Here is a 7,680-nt window from a genome sequence, read left to right on the forward strand (position 1 = left end):
CTAATATATCCAAGATACTTTGTTTTTTAATTTGTCAGTGGCTCAAAGAGCACTTACAGGGTGATCTGGCAGGATCCAGGAAGGGGGATACTTGCTTCTAAATATCTCCCTCACCAAAAAGCCATCATTTGAGATGCATTACTCATGGCTAAATAGTTCATGCAGGCATCTTTCTTAACAGATTATGGGGAAGTATGGCTGATTGACATTAAAACTCCAAAGTGAAATGGGGCTCTGGGGAGCTGGGGCATGTGGGTATTATGGAGTAGAGATTGGAAAGGGAAGACATTACCTGGAAAGGAAAAGAATAACTTTACTAAAGTTTACCTTGTGCGGACCCCTCACTCTTTCTAACACTTCTTAAAGCCCCAGTTAACCAGCCTAGAGTCAGGTGTAAGAGCTGACAGCCCTGCCTTAATCAAATGCCCCTGGTCAGGAAGCCCTGAGCAGAGATTGCAACTGGTCCCTTTGGCTTTGGTCTATAATTGAGGAAAGGGCAATTTCTTCTCTGAGAGGGGCATTGTTGCCAACCAGCTGTGGGCAGTGCTAGCTCTTCCCCTCCCCATCCCATCTCCCACATGATAACATGCAGCCAGGTCACATGCCCGACCCTGACACATTTTTCCTTCCGTTTCTGATCTCCTTTTCCAAATATCATCTCCGCTCACCATCCACATCCATCATGGTTACTCTATGGATCTTAAAGACTTCAGAATTCTTTCTAAAGTAAAATAGCCCTGGGTGTGTTTATACTTCATTTTCTGTTATCTCTTAATTATGAATTAATAACTCAATAGATATTAGTTGATGGCCATTTAGAGCAAGAAGGAGATAATTTGGGGAGATTTTGATATGATGATGTCAAAATAGTTTTGCTTTCAAGAATGACAGCTATAAAGACTTTGCAGAGATGTATAAAGAACTATTGAAAATAAGGAAAAGTGAAAAACACAGAACTTGTCCAGATAAATATCAGGTTTTTTTTGTGTGTAAAGTATATAAGACAGTCATGTTGTAAGAGTCTAGAATTTATAAACAGGAGTAATTTAAGGCATTGGATCTCTTTTAGAGAGTTGCTGTTTAATAGCGTTCAGATATTGAGATGCATTTTCTACAGCTTCAGTGTATATGTGTGCGTGTGACAGGTTATCTGTAATTACTACATGATGTATAATATGTACTTTTATTATATATTGTACATGGAGGAATTTCTGAAGGAACTAAATTCTTTCCAAGAAGCAGGAGTTGAAGGTGAGAATTGTCCTCTGGAGGGGATGACATAAACTCAGAGAGGGTGAAGCCAGCCAGAGTGGCTGAAGTGGAAGGCTGGGGCATGTTTAAGCCACAGGGAGGGGCAGCTGATGAAGGAGCTGGTGATGCAGTGGCAGCCTTGAGAGGTGGGTCTGGAGGGTTCCCAGTAAGCTCCCAGGCAGAAGGATGACTCTGCACGAATGGTGTGAAGATGGTGCTGGAAAAACACCCAGGAAAGGGCTGACAGGGGAGGCAGAGGAGTGGAGAGAAAGAAAATATCCGAGAAAATGGGCAAAAATGATGTACCTACCTCTCCCTTGGGGTGGGTGTGGAGGGTCTGCACTAAGTCCCCAGTAATCCTATCATCAAGGCAATTCCTTGGATAAAGATGAGATTCAGAGGCATGGTTCCCTCTGGTTAAGGCTGCAGGGTGGGCCAGGTGGCCCTTTTCAGATGGTCCTCACCCCTCCCCTGAAGGGGCTCAGGCCTCCTTCCATGCAAATCTTTTGAGATGAACTGTCAGCAAGTCCATCATATCCAGGGAGCTGATAGTCGTTTTGCCTGCTGGTAGAACAAGGACAAATGCCTTCTGGCTGGTGTCCCTAACAATCAATCCTTTAAAATTGAAATAAAGAACAGAAATCTGAAAGTGGCTCCTCAAATGTGCCGGGCAAAGTATCCTATGCATTCACTCTTGAAAGATACCATTCCCTCTCCCAATTATTTTAGAGGCTGACTTTCTTTGAGAGCAGAGAAGGAAAGAGAGGAAATTCATTATCATCTCACTCTTATTTTAGAGGGACAAGGACACAACTGGTGTTTGAAGGGAAAAAAATAGAGCCCCTGAAGGAGCCAGGAAGTCTTCTATTTTCTCCTCAGAAAAATGATTGAAGCCTTGGAAATTGTGAATATCAAATTAATTGAATAGGAAAACTGGTGAACAGCTGCAATTTTCTGCCAGGGTTTTTTTTTTAACTATCATTTAAGTGATAGGAAATCTTTTTACCATTGAGTTTTCCAAATTGATTCTATGGGCATATTATACTAATCTATAGTAGCTTTACTAAATACAAAGACATTCAGCTTTCTGTGTAGAATTTTAGGCATGGGGCTTGCATCATAATTGTTATACTTATTCGTTCTGATGAAAGAAAAGAAGATTGAACATTAAAAGCTGAAGGTCATCCATACAGTTGTCCCAATAGCAATCTGTGTACCTTTAACCCTGAGGAGGAAAAGTAATTACCCTTTGGCTTCTGGTGACCTCAACTAACCTTTATTGAAGGGCCAGAGAAAATAAAGGCTGACCATCAGCCTGCCCTGGCTGCCCTGGGCTTAACCTGCTGTGTGAATGAAGAACAGCCCAACAATAGGATGAGAGGATGTTGCCATGGAAATAGCCCTACATGAAGGAGCAAAAATCAAAAATTTATCACAATTAATTGTTTTATTAAGAACCTCCCATCTTTTGGATTATTCCCTGGGGTTAGGGAGGGAAGATGTGTTCTCATTTAGATCTTATGAGAGAAAATTCTGCTCGAATAAATGAGGCAGCTCATCCCGTAAAACCATCTTAAGTTGTGGCTAGAATTGAACAGCTTTGCAAGAGGCAAAAGGATCTATATCTCCTCATAATCCATAAAGATGCAAATGCAAACAGCCAGGATGAAGGCCAAAGAGCCTCATTCTAGCAGGGGAACCAGCTGAGGTGTGGGTTTGGACATCCGTCTTTCTAATATTATCAGTAGACTATTGCCTGTGCTTTTATGGCCTGGCAAGGTCTGGAAAGTGTAGGTGATGATATTTTAACAGTATGTCAGTGGACAGAAACGCATCTCCACACTTGGTTCTCCTTGTTACATAGAATCTACGTTCTGTGTGTTTTTAAAGTGAGCTTCTGTAGATGATAAAATAGAAGCTTGCCATCCAATTATGTTCGGATTCATTTAGATTAATCCAAGATGCTCTGGGTGCTATTAACTAATCGCAGAAAAAAGAAATCAAGGGAACAAGAAATAGTTCCTTCGTGGAGAGACTACAAGTTAATCTCTTAGGTGTAAGCAGACTTATTTGGAAGTAACAATATTTTAATTTTTAACATGAAAGTGTTTTCATTTTTATTCAGAATGCAAAGGTGAAGAATTTTTAAATCAGTTCATATATTTTTACTAAGTAGGTTTATTAATTATTGTGTAAAGAACTGGTTATCAACTTTTTAATTTTTGGATGTTAGAATACCAATATGAAACATTTATTTGTTCTATTTCCTAAATAGTGAGCTACTACGTTAACCAGTTTTGAAAATAATTTGAGGTGCTAAAACAAAGCATGTGGTTAGGCTCAGATATTGATTTTCTCTTCAGTGGGTTATTTCATCAGTGAAATTTTAACCACCGATGAAGGAGAGCAAACCAAAGCAGGTGTTCACTGAAGACCCTTGCTTACAAGGAGAAGTTGTTGCTTTTTTGTCAAAGCGTAAGATGAATTAAATCAATGTATTTTAATAAGATGTTTATAGGAAAGTCATCTCATATTGGGGAGCATTATCAGCTTTCATGAAAACTTGGAAGGTACATTTACTAGAAATAAACTTTTTAAATGAAGAGATATGTGCTGAGACTCAGTTAACTAATGCTGAAGTCCAGGGCTTGGATTTCTTGTTCACCTCTCTCCTACCTGCAGTGAGTTTCTCACTCATTCTGGGTCTTTCTCCTATTATTAGGGCCAGTATTCTGTTTGCTAACACCCCAGCTGCCTACAGCTGCATGGCCCATTTCAAATATATAAAAGACTTGGCTAGATTTATTAAACACTCTCTGTGGCCTTTGACAGGCTTTTAAGCTTTTTCTCTGCTATAGATAAGAGTTTTAAGTGGCAGCGACACTTCTCTAAAAATAAACCTGCAATAAGATCCTAGTTTTGCTTACCTTATAGTTCAGCCATGGCTTGCTGGTGATCCTGAATCTTAATTTCCAGCTTTAGTTTTCTAGTAAGTACATACCTGCTAGTCGGGTGCTAGTAACGTTCCTTCTGGCTGAGGTGCTTGCAGCACTGAGCTCGTCTTCACTGTCCTCACTTTATTTGGATCTTGTCCAGGGTTTCTCTGTTCATTAACCCTCACCTGGACAGCATGGCTCAGGCAGGCAGCGCAACCAAAAGTAATGGGTTTCTGTTGTTTTACCTATTTGGGCCAATAGAATAGTGAGAGGGGAGAATGACAATTAAGATCAAAATATAAAAAACAATGCTGATCTTCCCTTACTTAGAGAAAGGCAGCAATCTACTGGGTCTCCTCCATCCAAAACAATTATGTGTAATTTCTGCTGGTTTGTGTAATCAGTTCTGTATTACATTAACGAAAGATATTTCATTATGTAGAGTTAACTTGTGGACGACATTTTTACTTTACTCAATTTTATTTGGAAGAAAGAAAGCCTATGTATCTATTAAGTTTACATAGAAATCTCCCCAAAATAATTTTATAAGGAACAAGGTACATTAACTATCTCAATGGCTAGATATTTAAATGCAGGCATATGAGTGTTTACTGATTTATAACTAGTAAAGCTTCAGCTTAACTGCTCTTCAATAACATCTATAAAAATGATATTGAAGTATGAAGAATCATTTAAAAGACGAGGACTACGAAGAATGGTTCTTTAAATGTTTCTAGCCATCTGTGCTTTATTTTTAATTCTTTTATCCTATGTATGCAAACTTAGCTACAAAATATGTATGCAAACTATGCAGTTAATTGAGGGGCTAAAATATAGTTGTATGAGACACAAAGACAATATGTAATAAATGGAAGAGAAAAATTAGATAATAAATATATATGTGAAAAAATGTCAAAAATTGCTATCCAGTACACTTTGACTAACATATATTTTAAAATGACATGGAATTTTGTTAAGAGAGTTTAAGATAATTTTTATAGGGTTAACATTCATTTTAAAAAACAACATGGTATTTTGTCAAGAGAGAAAGATACATATTTTAAAGATTATATAGGATTTTGTCAAGAGTTTGTGATAATGTGGGTTAAATGGATACTTTCAACTGAAAAGGGGAAAAGCTATTTTAACAGTTTATGGTGTTAACATGACCAGTTCCAAATGAAGCAAACATTACCAACATGGCATTATTCTGATATCCTCATGTATTTAAAATATGTTTCCATGTGTTATGTGCAGTGGAATGGATCATAGATAGAGTACAGGGTATTTTAATGAAATCCCTAACTCTAACCTCCCAGACACAGACTGTGTCTGGCTTGAATGATGTCAAAACATTATAAAAAGTATATGGCATCAGAGTTCCTCATAAAAGGATGTTATTTCAGGCTTCTTCGATAGACTGATGGAAATATAATACTGTCAAGCTTCCTATATTTTCAAGCATGATGTATAAAGAGGGCATCTCCTGAAAATCAATTTAGGTCTATTTTAATGCACTGCAAAAACCAAAGATACTCTGAAGAAACGGTCAAATATTTGCCTCTCAACAAAATTTGACAAGGTTCATCTTCAGTTTGAAGCAGTGAGTAGGATTTTATAAATTATTATGTTTAAAAATATATATATATACACACATATATAATGCCATCCAAAAGCTAATGATTAACCCAGTTTAAAGTCATAACCACCAGGATTCAATATACAATAGTAGCCCGTATCCAGCTGTGAAGTGGCGTGCACCCTCCCACCACCAGCCCATAACTACAGGCAGTACCCAAGCTTTGAGCAGACGCCAGCTACCCTAAAAGTTACCTTCAGGATTGAATACCTTTCAGTGCTGCAGCGCCCTGGATTTCCAGTTAGCCAAACTATATTTCCAGCAGGAACTCCTGAGGTAGAGAGTGGTTCTCGTCCGTAAGCCCTTCTCGCTGGTCTTCTTAGGAAGCGGTGCTGGAGTGTTTTATTTATTTATTTTAATCCTGTTGCACATTTGACTCTGTCAACTAGTGCTTGTAGACCCATCACTAGCCTTTCTCAGGGTGGAGAGGACGGGGAGGTTGAAGGACTGCAGGCCATGCATCATTCTCTGCCTCTCAGTGTGCCTTGATATGAACATGGCATCATGACTGAGGAGAGGAAGGGAGAGCTGAGCCATCAGATAGTCCACAAATTGCAGGCTTTCCCTATGTCCTGTGGTGCCGGAGAGGGGGATTATTGCTGCAGGAGAAAAGAATCTGGCCACACTGTAGAAATAATCACTGCAGTTGAGCTTCCCTCTAGCTCTCCCTGTTCTCTCTCCTTTTCTCTCTCTCTCTGTGTCTCTTCCTCTCTCTTTTTCTTGCTCTCTGTACGAGGCCCCAGCTGATTCAGGCTGCATCCATCCATACATAAATCATTCCCCTTATTCTATTGGTTACATGGTACATGGCAAGTATTGATTTTTTCCGTTGCCTCATTGCTGGAGAACACTTGGTTTTTGTGAGACGGAAAAAAGAAAGAAAGAGAAAAAAGCCAAACAAACAAACAAAAAATAATACTCACCAGAGTTTTGTCTACATAAAAATAATCAGGCACATTTGTACTATGCTAATGATAAACGTGTTCCAAGAAAGCATACTTTTGGAAGGTCTTTTATTGCCTATTTGCATGTTCCTGGTATATCCTGTCTCAAAATAAAGAAGAAAAAAAAAGAGAGAATTATTTGCAGTTGTGAGGAGCTCTGGGTTCAGGAAGTAGGAAAGATATATAGAGAGGGAGGCAAGCTATCATCGTGCAAGGCAAAGAGACATCTAATTGATCTCTGCTAACTCTAGGAAAAAAGGAAAGTTTAGTAAAAACACAACTCACGCAAAAACAGGAATATGGAGGCAAATAAAATGCCTTGCGGCCAAATGGCACATATAGGCCAGGAAGAAAGAAAGATTTACCTAGGTTTATTTTATACGGTGATAAAAGGTGCAATTGTGCTTTATTTGCATGAAGTATAAATATAAAACACTGTTGGAATGTTGTGTCTTGTAATACTTATGATGCTCAGAGACTGAAAATAACAAAAAAAGTGAATATGTCTTAGTTTAGGATTCTGACATCTCAGTATCAGAGATAGAGTTCTATTCAGAACCTGAGTTAAAACACACAGGAGTCTTAATATATTATTTGTCACAAAAATCAATTTGCTATAAAGGAATAGGGCTGTTGGACTCTCTCCAAAAGGGTTTTATTCCTGAAATATCAAAATGACTTCTTTATGAGGTAATGCTATCCAAAGTAACATTCCGATATACGAGGAAATTGTTATAACAAGGAAATCATTGTAAGAAGGTTATAGTACTAATATGAGGTGTAAAAAGACTGTAAAAGTCCACTTTTAATTTTATGAGCCTATGTTACAATTGATTATTAACCAACAAAGGGTGAAGTTTAGGAACAAAAACATATTCAGCATGTTATAGTGGAGATAGGGTATTTCCTT

The 7,680-nt window shown here is 38.3% G+C and overlaps 1 long non-coding RNA gene across 3 annotated transcripts in view; it reads right to left on the reverse strand.

Annotated features, from left to right (window-relative positions):
• The window catches only part of LOC128584044 (uncharacterized), a 114,415-nt gene extending 110,139 nt beyond the window's left edge, over nt 1–4,276 (reverse strand). For all 3 annotated transcript variants that reach the window (XR_008379621.1, XR_008379619.1, XR_008379620.1), the window contains exon 1: nt 4,179–4,276. This is a non-coding gene — a long non-coding RNA (uncharacterized LOC128584044). The remainder of the gene's footprint in view (nt 1–4,178) is intronic.
• Between the last annotated feature and the right edge of the window lie 3,404 nt (nt 4,277–7,680).

The sequence above is a fragment of the Nycticebus coucang genome, chromosome 4 (genome assembly GCF_027406575.1).
Source record: "Nycticebus coucang isolate mNycCou1 chromosome 4, mNycCou1.pri, whole genome shotgun sequence".
NCBI lineage: Eukaryota > Metazoa > Chordata > Mammalia > Primates > Lorisidae > Nycticebus > Nycticebus coucang.